Source organism: Rhipicephalus microplus, unplaced genomic scaffold (assembly GCF_043290135.1).
Source record: "Rhipicephalus microplus isolate Deutch F79 unplaced genomic scaffold, USDA_Rmic scaffold_24, whole genome shotgun sequence".
In the NCBI taxonomy this organism is placed as follows: domain Eukaryota; kingdom Metazoa; phylum Arthropoda; class Arachnida; order Ixodida; family Ixodidae; genus Rhipicephalus; species Rhipicephalus microplus.
Window position 1 is genome coordinate 4119676 of NW_027464597.1, and position 14077 is coordinate 4133752.

General features: G+C 44.9%; 2 protein-coding genes across 10 annotated transcripts in view; both read right to left on the reverse strand.

Annotated features, from left to right (window-relative positions):
- Positions 1 to 14077, reverse strand: part of LOC142786495 (uncharacterized) — a 65328-nt gene that overhangs the window by 12217 nt on the left and 39034 nt on the right. The gene's annotated exons all lie outside the window — the stretch shown is intronic.
- LOC119181113 (uncharacterized) overlaps positions 1 to 14077 on the reverse strand; it is a 30456-nt gene that overhangs the window by 3527 nt on the left and 12852 nt on the right. For 6 of the 9 annotated variants that reach the window (XR_012889073.1, XR_012889072.1, XR_012889075.1 and 3 more), the window contains exon 3: positions 4523 to 4640. The exons of 1 other annotated variant lie outside the window; for it this stretch is intronic. The gene's annotated coding sequence lies outside the window, so the exon portion shown is untranslated. Of the gene's footprint in view, positions 1 to 4522; positions 5273 to 7982; positions 12273 to 14077 lie in introns of those variants that run through there. 2 more of the 9 variants (XM_075884213.1, XM_075884212.1) reach the window with 2 other exon arrangements.

Below are 14077 nucleotides of genomic sequence, written 5' to 3' on the forward strand. Positions count from 1 at the left end.
TATGTTTTCCTGCAATGCCTAGTTTTAATTTTGCCGCAAACACGAACGAATGGTGGGCTTCGCCGCTGCCACCAGAAAGAAAAAAAAATGCAGGCGTGGTAAAAAAAAATGCGTGCTTGCAGAAAACAATGTGTGACATCATTTAACCATATGGTGTAGTAGCGCAAAATTCACGGGGACAAAGAGGACAAGAAAACACGACACTCCCTACACTCGCAACTAATTTTTATTTCAGAAGCAGCACTTCATATATAACCCATAACCCTAGCGACACAGAAAAGAACTACGAACACTGAATAATTGCCAACAGAAGCTTTTGCGCAGACTCAAGCGATAGTACACGGCAGTTACGCTTAGACACTTTAAGATGACATAACTAAAACAGCCCTGGGTCACATCAAATAAAAAAAACCAAAAAATTTTGCGGGAATTCTCACGTGTTTGAAACAAAATTTTGAAACGACAAAAAGGAGAGTATGACACATGCAAACACTGATCTCAATTAAGTCCTTCGAGGTAGCTGGCTTCTCGGTTACTTAACGAAACCGATGACTGACTAATGCATCCTTCTTTTCTTTTTTTAATGTGAAAGGCTTCGACAATTTCTCTGGTTAGTTGGTTTCCATGACGGAAGACTACGGTTGTGTCACTGTACAGTGGTGAGCAGCCACACTGGAAACCAACTAACCATGAAAACCAACTAACCAGAGAAATTGTCGAAGCCTTTCACATTAAAAAAAGAAAAGAAGGATTCATTAGTCAGTCATCGGTTTCGTTAAGTAACCGAGAAGCCAGCTACCTCGAAGGACTTAATTGAGATCAGTGTTTGCATGTGTCATACTCTCCTTTTTGTCGTTTCAAAATTTTGTTTCAAACACATGTGAATTCCCGCAAAATGTTTTGGTTTTTTTGATTTGATGTTACCCAGGGCTGTTTTAGTTATGTCATCTTAAAGTGTCTAAGCGTAACTGCCGTGTACTATCGCTTGAGTCTGCGCAAAAGCTTCTGTTGGCAATGATTCAGTGTTCGTAGTTCTTTTTTGTGTCGCTAGGGTTATGGGTTATATATGAAGTGCTGCTTCTGAAATAAAAATTAGTTGCGAGTGTAGCGAGTGTCGTGTTTTCTTGTCCTCTTTGTCCCCGTGAATATTGCACTACTACACCACATGGTTAAATGATGTCTCACCAACTAGCCCAGCTCTCAACCCTACTGAACAATGTGTGCTTTTTACAATGTTGGCTCAAGTGCAGCGTCCCCACGCGGCGCTGATAGTTGTGTTGAGTTGAGAAGCCTGGCACAGCGGGAGGTGGTCGTTTTGAAAACAATAAAGTCAGTTCGTTCTGGGCAAAAGGCTCAACATGTTCTCATGTTCCTCGCGGGCCTGATGGCCTGCTGTTCACGGTAGTCAGTACCGCCTGGCCATCCAATAATCTACACATGTAACAACTGGCAACGAGGATGAAAAGAAGTTTCATGGAAGTATTCGTTCCCGCACCGCTCTGCCATCTGTTCACCATGCCAAGTTTCGGCAATCTCGAGCCGTTCGAGGGAGGAGGAGATGACTGGCCCTGTTACGTGGACCGGCTCCAAGCATTTTCCCTGGCGAATGATGTCGCCCCAGACAGGCGTACTGCCGTGTTCATCAGCTGCTGCGGGCAGAAAACGTTGCTTTGCTCCGCAATTTGGTCAAGCCCACCAAGCCCAGTGGCAAGACGCTGGACAAGATTCTTCAAGTTCTTGGAAGCCAATATTGTCTGAAGCTCTCTGCTGTCGTGCAGCGTTTTTGTTTCAACTCGCGCGTTCGCGCGGAAGGAGAATCCGTCGGCAATTTTATCGCAGCACTAAAAAGCCTGTCCGAGCACTGCGACTTCGTGGCTGAACGCGAAAACATGCTCCGCAACTGCGTCGTGTGTGGCATAAACAACGTGGATGTTCAGACACGACTTCTGGAAAAACCGGACCTCACCTTCGATGACGCCGTGCAGACCGCCCTGGCAATGGAAGCAGCAAAAAGGGACGCAGGTGAGATAGCGCAAGCGAACACAAGCAGCGCTTTTTTGACTCACCATGTCTCGTCAGGTTCTGGGGGCATAACCTGCTACCACTGCGGGGACGGACATCTTGCATCAAAATGCAAGCATGTGAAGAGAATCTGCAATTACTGCCACAAACGAGGTCATTAGGTGAAGGTGTGCAATTCAGGACGAAGGGACAGCCAAGCCCAAAGCAACAGCCCTACTAAGGCTCGTTTGTTCTCGGCCTGCAGTTCGTCGTCGAGTAACCGTCATCGTGTTAATACTGTGCGCAAGCAGGACGCTGCTATCACTTCATCTTACGAAGTTTTTGAGATGTGGCCGGTCGACTACGCCACGCCGCCTTTGCCTTTCACCGTCACTGTTGATGTTTGCGGCAAGCCGTTCCGCATGGCAGTTTACACAGTGGCAAGTGTCTCTGTCATGGCCAAGTCGTGTCTTCTTCAGCTTTTGCCTTCAGTTCCTGCGCAGCCGTGACAAGTGCTTCTGCGAAGCTATTCCGGGGAACTAAAAAAGGTTCAGGGTGAAGCTGACGTCAGGGTGAAGTTTCATGGCAGAGAGGCCGACCTACCTATTTTTCTGACCGGAGATGGATCACCCAATCTTCTTGGACGCAACTGAATGTATGAGCTGGGCATCGGCGTTTACGGCGTTTACGACGTTGAAGTGAACATCCACACACTTTCCGATGTCAAACACATAGTCCAAGACTATGCCGAAGTGTTTGAAGAAGGCCTGGGTATATTCAAGGGTGCTAAAGCTTCTCTACATGTTCCTTCAGATGCTCCGCCTTGGTTCTTCAAGCCACGTCCACTGCCGTACCCCTTGACAGATGGAGTAACTCAAGAAATCCATAGACGAGATTCCATTCTTGTTCCAGTCAAGACAGCGAAGTGGGCTGCACCTATTGTTCCTGTGGCCAAAAGGGATGGACGCATAAGAATCTGTGGAGACCTTGGTGTTACCATAAACTCGGTGGCAATAGTGGAGCAGTACCCCATTGCAAGGATTGAGGACCTGTGGACTGTGCTTGCTGGAGGTGAGAAATTCACAAAACTGGATTTGCGAGATGCGTACCAGCAAGTTGTCCTTGACGAGGCCTCTAGGGAGTACATCACCATTTCAAAGCATATGGGGTTATTTCAGTACACCCGGTTGCCTTTTCACATCTCATCTGCTCCTGCCACATTTCAGCGCGAGATGGAGAACTTGTTCAGGGGACTGCCCCATGTGGCAGTCTATTTTGATGACATTCTTGTGACTGGCAAAAATGATGCTGAGCACCTTCGCAACCTTCGTGCTGTACTTGATGACCTACCCGGCTGTCAGGTTTTCTGCAAAGATCGCCAGTACTCTAGAGGCGGTGGTGTGCTCACTGCCGTCAGTAATACCTTGCCTTGCACCATTGTTCATACGCCCAGTGACCTTGAAATAATATGGCTACTCTTTAGCTCCCCTCCTCATACCATCTTACTTGGTGTATGCTACCGCCCACCGAGAACAGATACAGCCTTTACTGAGAAGCTTAGCTGCGTCCTGGACAGACTCACGACAAAATATACTAACGCTCAGGTATTATTCTTCGGGGATTTTAACTTCCCTCACAAACTGGGCTGGAAATCCACCTTCATCACTAAGCAATAATGATAACGAGTTACTAGATCTCTGCTTTAACATCAATTTAAGTCAGCTTGTGTTGCAACCAACACGCATCATGCAGGATTCGGCCAGAGTTTTAGATCTGATACTAACCAATAGCCCAAATAGCCTCTCTTCAATGTCCTACCTCCGTGAAATTAGCGACCATAAAATAATCCACGCAGCATTCAGCTTTATCTTGCCAAGACAAGAATCATGAAATAAAACAATACGCTTATGGCATCTTAGGTAACTAAGATGCCATAAACAATGAGCTTATTGCTGATTACCCGACTTTCTGTACCGATTTTCATTGCCACACACTACAAGAAAACTGGTTGATCTTCCAACAAAAGTTGATTGAGCTTGCTACTAACCATATTCCAGTTATATCGGTACAAGCCAACCACAACAATACTTCGTTCACCAGGAAATTAAAATCTCTAGAAAATAATAAAAAATGCCTTTTCCGCTTGGCAAGGAAGAAAAATTGTGCTGTGGCCTGGGAAAATTATTACGTAGCTGAGAAAGTTTACTTATCAGTTATGCGTCGTGACAAGCACTCCTTTTTTTACGATACCTTGCCTTATGTACTGGAAAGCAACCCTAAAAAATTCTGGCAAATTCTGAATCCCAACCCACCTTCTACCGTTATCATTACCGACCATAACGACATTACGATTCCTGAACAAGAATGTGCTGAGGTATTTCATCTTGCTTTTTCATCTGTATTCACCACTGAACCTGATGCTCCTCTACCTGTACCCCACCCCCTGTCCAGGATGTTATGTCAGCAATCCACTTCAGCGAGAAAGGAATAATGGCCATAATAAAAAAGCTTAAACTTTCACCTTCATCTAGGGCAGATGATATCAATCCGAAAGTGTTAAAAAACACCAAGAACATCTGCGCAGCCTATCTCAGATTAATCTTCTTGCAGTCTCTTTCTTCCAGTAGTATCCCTCTCACCTGGAAAGAACACATCGTTCCTATGTATAAATCAGGCATCAAAACATCTCCTCTTAACTACCGACCGATTTCCCTGACCAGTATACCCTGCAAAATAATAGAGCACGTCATCTACACACATATGATGCAGTTTCTTGACACCAGAAACTTTTTTCACACATCTCAACATGGACTCCACAAGGGCCTCTCATGTGAAACGCAACTTGCCATGTTCATCCATGACTTACATATCAACCTCGATATTAACAAATAGGTCGATGCCAGTTTTCTTGATTATGCAAAAGCATTTGATAAGTTACCCCACCAACAGCTATTACTTAAACTCTCACAGTTGAACCTGCATCCTGACATTTTCCATTATATTGATGAATTCCTTGCTAGCTGATCGCAGCCAGTACATGTCAATAATTCCATTTCTGGCCCCCTTCCTGTAACATCTGGCGTACCGCAAGGTAGCGTCTTGGGTCCACTGCTATTTCTTATTTATATTAATGACCTCCCTCTACATGTTGCCTCTCAAATTTGAATGTTTGATGACGGTTGTGTCATCTACCGTCCAATCACTAACAATGCCGATCACTATCTTTTACAAGACGATCTTAACAATGTTCAAGATTGGTGTTACGAATGGTTGATGACCCTGAACCCCAGCAAATGCAAGGTAATAAGTTTCACTCGCCGTCTACAGCCATTATACACACCCTACACTATTGCTAACACTTCATTAGAAAGAGTAAGTACATTTAAGTGCCTCGCTATCCCTTTTTCACATAACTTAAATAGGTCACCTCATATAACATGCGTTACGGCCTCGGCCAACCAAACCTTTGGATTCCTAAAACGCCATCTCCGCCATGCACCACGTCATGTAAAACTTCTAGCATATAAGTCACTCGTCCTCCCGAAGCTAGAATACACTTCTATCTCGTCACCTCATCAAACATACCTTATCAAAGCCCTAGAAGCCATTCATAACTGCGCAGTAAGGTTCATTCAATCGTCATATTTTTATTATACCAGCGTATCACAACTAAAAATTCAGTCTGGCTAAAACACGCTATCGTCCCGGCGCCACATCGATTCATTATTTCTTTTTCACAAGTTTTTCTACAGCTCACTTCATCATGCCCCATATATTCTGGCCCTGCCACCGCGCACATCTCTGCGCACACGGCACCATTTACAAGTTACTTGTCCCTGCAGCTACACTGCGACTTTTTCTGAATCTTTCTTTTGTCGATCATCAGCTGACTGGAACGGCCTGCCCCGCGATATCGTCGAAACCATCTGCTTATCCTCATTTTCTGAAAAAATAAAACTTGGTATGTCTCAATAAATTTATTGTAGCCACTATCCTGTATGTGCATCATAGCCACTATATTGTAAATGTGTGTAACCACTGTTTTTTTATGTAGCCACTATTATGTTAACACCACCCCTTATGTAGCACTTCCCTGCGAGGTCTTTAGGGAAAATGAAGTGAAGTGAAGGATGTCCTCAGGCCAAGCCTGCAGGCATCTGTATTCCTAAAGCAACTCAAGCAGAAGTTGTATGCTGACAGAGGGTCCCGGCAGGCTCCATTACTGCAGCCAGGTGATGACGTGTACGTGCGAAACTTTCACAGAGGTACACTCTGGGTGCCTGCTAGTGTTGTGAACATCACTTTGTCATCAGCCAGTGTCCGTTTTGAAGATGGAACCTTGGAAAACCGACACAGCGACCATTTGCGCCTTGTGCAGACAGTAACATTGGCCTCTCCTGAAACTGCTATCCCTGCAGCTCCACCACAGTTGGAGCCCCCGCTTCTCCATGCACCAGCTGTTCCAGAAGTGCCTCATCAGGAACAGCTACCTGGAACTAGCTTCTCTGGGAGTAGCTGTGCCACGGAGACCGACAGGACTGCGCTCAACAGTGGTGTGCATGTGAACAGTGACTCTGTCGTGCCTGCGCCTAGCACGCCGAAATTGCGACGTGGCACGAGGACTAGGAAACCAGTCAATATGTACTCCCCGTAGTCATCCTCCTAAGTGGAGAGGAATGTTACAATGTTGGCTCAAATACAGCGCCCCCACGTGGCGCTGATAGTTGTGTTGAGCTGTGCAAGCCTGGCACAGCGGGGGGTGGCCGTTTTAGAAACAATAAAATCAGTTCGTTCTAGGCAAAGGGCTCAACATGTTCTCATGTTCTTCACGGGCCTAATGGTCTACTGTTCGCGGTAGCCAGTACCGCTTGGCCATCCGTTAATCTACACATGTAACAGTGTTTCACTGCAATACAGGAATGACAAGCGGGCAACAAGTCACCTGCTCCTCGCTGCGTCAGCATGTCATTGATCTGACTATTCACCAATTCTTCCTGGTAAAACAAAGAATTTAACGATGGCCAGTGTGTCGAAATCGGCGATATGTTTTGGCTGAAAAGCATGACCATTGAAGCTTTCACGCTAAATTTCGAAGTAGGCGTTGCAAGCAAGAACTCTGCCAGCGGTGCAAGTGCACAAATTGCTGGAGAAACCGGCATTTAGAGATTCGTATACATCGCGAATTCCGCCAAAGTGTCCTTCATTAAATTTCTTTACAATCCCAGAAGAATGGGTCAGCGCATCGATGCGCTGACGTAGTGAGAAATGTGCGACATGCTGCCAACGCGTCACTGCCACTGCTTTATTGCAGTGAAACACTTTTTTTCCCCGCAGGCGCACGTTTTGGTTGACTACGAGACCTTTCTCTTTTTTTTTTGCTGGAAGTAGCGATCGAGGCTAGAGTGCTGAATTCAGCTGCCACTCATTAGTATCTCTATGTGGCATTGCCTTTGACTATTAAGAGCAGTTATTTCCACATGTTTGCGGCGAAATCAGGAATTGGCACGTACAAGGCACCCAAAGTTATTGAATTAACCGAACTGGTGCTGACCGCCGCTTCTAGTTGTCCGTTTAGACTTGCATTGAAAAATACAGGATCACGGAAATATTTGAAGTAAGCGGGATTTCGAAATAACTTAGTTCGAATTATTTTCACAGTTTATGGCTTGTTTTTATGTAAAAACAAGGCGCACACATTGTCGTGCATCCCATCCGCACTAGCCAATGTTATCTAAACCAGTCAATTGTATGAAAAAAAATGGCAAAGCGGCACTCATACTTCGTTATAAGAATAACATAAGTAGCTATTCGACATATTGCAACTTTATCACCACCTGCAAGAGTAAATATGACTGCACTGGCGCACGTGCGTATACATTAGAACTCTGTGTGCGACTCGGCAGGTCCATATCAAAGCTGGCTCTCGGTAATAATTACACCGGTAGGTAGCACATCGGCTGCGCGTGAACAATTGAACCTACTTCTTCAAACGACGGATCCTCCACTTCATCTGAACTGCAGCTTTCAGAGGAGCCACTGTCTGGTCTCTGAGGGATAGATGTTCGTTTTTCCATAGCTTTTCGAGCATCGTCCTCAACTCCTAAAAAATGATCAGTGGGTAACTTCAGACTGACTACTTCCTCCTTTTTCTTTTTGAATGTGGAAAAGAATAGGCACACTCACCATAAAGCCTAATCACTTGAGCATGGTAGTGGCCGCAGTGCGTGTCATCTTCCCACAAAACTCTGTATCACTTACGAGCATTGAAATCGCCAGTATCTGTAGGTTCTAGATCCTTACAAGAAGCGATTGGAACTATCCGCTTTTAATTATCGTCGCGGAAACGTACATATGCAAACATATCGCCGGCAAACACTTGCGCTACAAAACAACACAGAACACAAAAAAAAAACAGGCACTGCGATCACAATGACGATGGTGTCCTTAGTGGGTCTTTTCAACTTCATTGAAACTATGATCGAAACAAAGTTAATTTTGAATTAAAGTAACTCAGTTTAGTTCTTAAAATTTAACACATGCCAGAAAATTGATTCTTAAAAATATATTTTATATTTTGTATAATCACAGTAAATATTAATGTAAAACAAACAAGTAGTGTCACCAGATGTCATTTGCGTCGGCCCACGCTGCTAATGCGTTGATCTCATCGACATCACGGCCTCATGGCAGTCTCGCTGCATGTTTTATACTAGTTGACGGCACCGCGTGCACCATCTTCAAGGCAAGGCAAGCAAGGTGTGAATGTGAAGCTTCATTTAGGGTGTACCCTACCTCTGTCAATGCATTTTGGACCCACATAAATTGTTCATTGTGGCCTCAGTTTGAGTGGACAACATGAAGCGCGTTATTTGAAGTTTGCGTACAGCTTGACGAAAGATAAACTCAAGTCAACCCCAGCCTCGATCAAAAAAGAGGAAGTGCTATTTGGAGCCTGGATCACATTATGTAGTACCGCGGACAACGAGCCTATATCAAAAAGCGGCCGAGGCACTATCTGCCGGCGAGCCATGCTCTAGCAATAATGCTCCTCAAACTTCAGCTGGTAACGGGGGTTCTGGAGTAGCGACGGTCGACACATGAAGTCTTATTGATGGACATAGTGGCAGCGATGAAAATACTGATCCCGGCGACACCTACGGCTGCAAGGAAAGCTCGCTTTTAAGCGATTCCCACCAAACTACAAATTCGGCTTGGGACGATGCAGGCATGAGCGACCGCCATGTCGATAGCGACACAGATCGGAGCAGAATGAAGATGAGTTTTGCCACTTGTTTTCTGATGAGCACTTGCCGAACTCGGACCTAAACGTCAGAGAAGCAATGATTATCCTGATGGCGTACAGTACATCTGCGGGACTGAACTGGACCAATATGGAAAAACTAGTGGGGTGATAAACTTTTTTTTTAAGAAAGCAAATTCTGCCAACATCCAAGCACCTGCTCAGAAAAACATGAAAACTGTGGCTGGTTCGTACAGTCAAACACCATTACTACTGTAAAGAATGTAGATCGATCGTACCCAATCCTAGTGAGAGTGACTTCGTGTGTCCACAGTGCACAGCCTTGAATACCCCAGAAAATCACTTTGCGATGACTGATGCGAAAAAACAAATTGAGGTGCTCCTTTCTAGCAGCGGTGTTGCAAAAGGGCTGTTAGCTGCTCTACAAAAAAAAAGCAGTCACGTGCTCACGAAACAGACCTCACCGACATAACTGATGGCAAGTTGTGCAAAAACCAGATGAAGGAAGCGTCATGGTCTCACTTGACGGTGACTTTCAACGTTGACGGAACAAGGGCATTCAAGTGCAGCAAATGATCGTTGTGGCCCATTCAGTGTGTTGTAAATGAACTCCCAGTAACACTGTGCTGAAGCAACATACTACTTTGTGGCCTCTACTTTGGGAAGGGGCATCTGAAAACGGCACCCTTTTTGGAGCTATTCATTGAAAATATCAGTAAAGTTGGGGCTATAAAGTGGGACTGCAACGGTCTCAAGTTATCATACAAAGTCAGTGTGGTTTGCTGCTGCGTCGATGCGCCTGCCCGGGCTGCAGTACTCAACATGAAGCAATTTAATGGGTATTACGGCTGCAGCTTTTGTCACCACAAGTGCGTTTATATCTCTGGTGAGTATCACATCTGTTCAAGCAAGAGTTCAGTTTAGTGTGTCTAGCAAAAGTTTTCCAAGTTTCCCACATGCAGATATTTCAATGCATACAGTGAGTTTTCACCTTTTGCTAATGACGATCAACAGTGGTAACATTTATGAAATTTACTAACAAGTATTTTAGCACAGTAAGCATTCAAAACAAAGCATACTTTTAACTATGCTTGTAATCTTATATAAATATATAATCAAGCATTTGATAAGCAATCGGACTCAAGCATAAATGTAAATATATATATTTTGTATGCTCACTATTGGGCAACGCTTCTGACTTTTAATTCTTGCACACCTTTGGCAAACAGTGTCATGTTACAACTTTCTTGAAAGGCGTATTTTATGTTTTCTTTATTTACAGGGTCACTGAAATATCCAATTTTGAAAGATGGCCACGAGCCAGAACCAAGGACGGATGCTACCTTTCGAAGAGACATGGAGATATCCCTAAAGTCGGGTGAACCATCGCATGGCATCAAAGGGTTTTCACCACTTGCCCGGCTGCCAGGGTTTGATGTGGTGTGGTCTGTGTGTCCCGATTATGTGCACAATGTGCTAGAAGGTGTGGCCAAGCAACTTGCCGACATGGTTTGGCTCGCCGGTCTCTCCATCCTATATTGGGCAGCCAGAAAATATACGCAAGTTGGATCACAGGCTCGCCAATGTAAAGCCAGCGCGGTGGTTCACGAGACTACCACGAAGCATTAAAGAAAGAGGCTTGTGGAAGGCAAGTGAATAGAGGTGGTGGGCCCTTTTCTACGCTGCCACACACCTGGATGGCATCTTGCCACGCCCGTATCACAGCCACATGTTCCTGCTAGCATCATCGCTCTACCTTCTTCTGAAGGATCAAATCAGCAGAGATGAAGTCGGGGCAGCGATGGACAGACTGTTCGATTTTGCTCTGAAGATGGAGCCTTTGTATGGCGCAGGTGCCATGTCGTTTAATGCGCTCTCCACCTTCCGAAACGTGTAGCAGAGCTGGGCCCACTGTGGTCCCACTCTGCATTTGTCTTTGAATCTGGCAATGACACCCTTCTGAAGCTAATTAGCGATGCTAATGGTGTGCCATCACAAATTTCTGAACGCTTTGTGATGAAAATTCAACTGAAGAAACTTGTGACCACCCTTGATCTTTCCACAGGTGTCAGAACAACCTGCCATCCCTTGATGACCACATCACCTCCAAGAATTGTGGACACACGCCCCATGGGAAAATGTGTTGTGTGCAACACAGTGAAAAAGAGTGAAAGGAGTGCCTTTTTAGAAAAATTAGGCTATGTGCCGACACAACTGGTGAGGTTCCAGTGAATCATGGTGCATGGAAAACATCTAGAAACAAGTAACTATAGGTGCACAAAAAAAACGAGAAACTGTTTTTTCAAATGCAAAAATAGCATGTACTGCACACTGCTGTACTTTATGTGTGTACTCATGTGTGTGCGACTTGCATCTGAAAAATACAAGAACACTTCTCACACCAGTCTTAACACAGAAACTGAAGAAAAAGTTCTTCTTTTACAAGAGGATCTGGACAGAGTGTGCGTGCAGATGAAAGTTGGTCGTGCTTGCTATGTCGGTGATGTACCGAACTTGTTTGAAAGAGATTGATTACTGGGTGTCAGTGACAAATGTAGTCAAACTTCAGTTTATCATGGTAGTACAATGAAGAGCCGACTTTTCATAACTTTTGCCAATACAGTCGTACCCTGCTACAACGAACACCGCTTCAACAAAATTTCCGCTACAACGAAAAATTCACGGTTTCCTGTCAGCAGTCCATAAAAAGTCAATGCGTAAATTGTTGTCACCACAATGAACACTTTTTTTTCCTGCCGTCCCGCTTCAACGAAATTTCACAATGCAATTCCAGGTTCAGATATTTATTGCTATACAGGAAACCCAATCTTTAACATTATGATGCATTTTCAGAACCTGAAAATACTTCGACGAAGTCTAAAACATGCGTTGGCACCACCAGAAACCGCCGCTGTTCAGCAAGCATGGGCGTAGCCATTGCTCGATAGCGATGGCAATGAGACTGCCTTGCCAGGCCCTGCTTTTGCCACTGGCTTGCTTTCGAGCAGCAGACAATCGGAAGCTGAAGCTCAGTCGCTCAGTTCATGGTTTCCTTCACGCAGCTACTGGGTGCAAATGCGGAGCGATGCCTTTTCTGGTTCCAATGCTTATCTTTTTCGCGCTTAGCCAGTGTGGTACCTAATCAGAGCGGCTGGTCATCCGTATTATTAACCAAATCTACTAGCCGCGAGTGATGGATGATAAGAATGGCATAGAATAAGGCAAAAGTCATCGCTCCACGATACCCTGCCTCCATCGCGGTGTTGTCGGATACACTTCGACGGCAGACAGCTGCTGGTGTTAACGTGTTAATGCAACTGTTTGGTATTTTCACGAAAGCAGTTGTAAGCATTGTTTCAGCATGGTTTTAAACATGGCCTCGCTATGCATGACTGTGAATCGCGTCGTGACACTGCTGGGAATGAATAGGAAGCAGCGGACACTTTTTTTAATTTTAAGAATAAACGTTCCTTTGTTTTGCTAGCTCAGATCAGCTATATTTTTTCAATTTCACTACAACTAAATTCTGGCTTCAATGAAATATTTTCCGAGCCCAATCAGTTTGGTTGTATCAGGGTTCAACTGTATTATCATCTTAATAACAACATTTTTTGTGTTATTTGCAGCCGAATGCTTCAACATTTATTGGTACATGCTTTTTTATGTTCATAAATTTTTGTAGGGCCATATCCAAGTATTAAACAGGTCAGAAACATTCCTTAGGCATGGTGAAAAGACATTCTGTGGATAACAGACGCTCCTATAAACTCACAAACTCCTATAAACCCTCAGTCATACCTTGCAGCCCTGTGCAGCTGCAAGGTTTGACTGAGGGGTTTATAGGTGTGCAGCAAGGAGAGTTTAGAAGTGATGTACAAAGTTGTGAATTACACAAGAGCCCTCTTTTCATAGAGATGCCTCTGCTCACTTTGATATGCGGGGTTTAACGTCCCAAAACCACCATATGATTATGAGAGACGCCGTAGTGGAGGGCTCCGAAAATTTCGACCACCTGGGATTCTTTAACGTGCACCCAAATCTGAGCACAGGGGCCTACAACATTTCCGCCTCCATCGGAAATGCAGCCGCCGCAGCCGGGATCCGAACCCGCGACCTGCGGGTCAGCAGCCGAGTACCTTAGCCACTAGACCACCGCGGCGGGGCCCTCTGCTCACTTTCTTTTAACTTTCAGACCCATGCTGTATATTGTAAAACAACAGATAACACAAATCAAGAGGGGTGTTTCGATCAGACGTACTTCTTGCCCTAGGGTGCTGACACCGCTCTCCACAATATGCTAACATCATGTAGTGAGTCGCACTCATGCATATGAGAATCGCAACAGGTGAAAGTGATCACATGTGCTCTAGATTATGATGTGTGCTTACTTAGCTATTTCTTTTGTGCCATCCCTTCCTGTGTAACTGCCAACGCACATTGGGAGGAGAGAAGAGACCACTTAAAATGAGCAGCAATCCCATGTAACACGAGTCGCTTTGAAATTTTTGTGGCAGTTGATTTGTGAGGCATTGAACTCTGATATTAAGGTGAGTTCATGATTACTTGAAAAAGTGGTTCATTTCCCCTTAAAGGATTTCATCCAGTATGGCTTAATGGCCCTGGCATAGTGGCTTGTCATTAAAGGCAAAGCACCATGTGGGGCAGTGAGGGCTGGCTTGAGTTGTGAAAGTAAAAAACCGCAGCACTCAGACACTGGGGCTTTAAACTTCATACAGTTTTAAAGAATTATAGTGTCAGCATGCTCATTTCACACTAGCACACTAGCACCGTTGGGAGTTCGTGATGCCGTTGGGA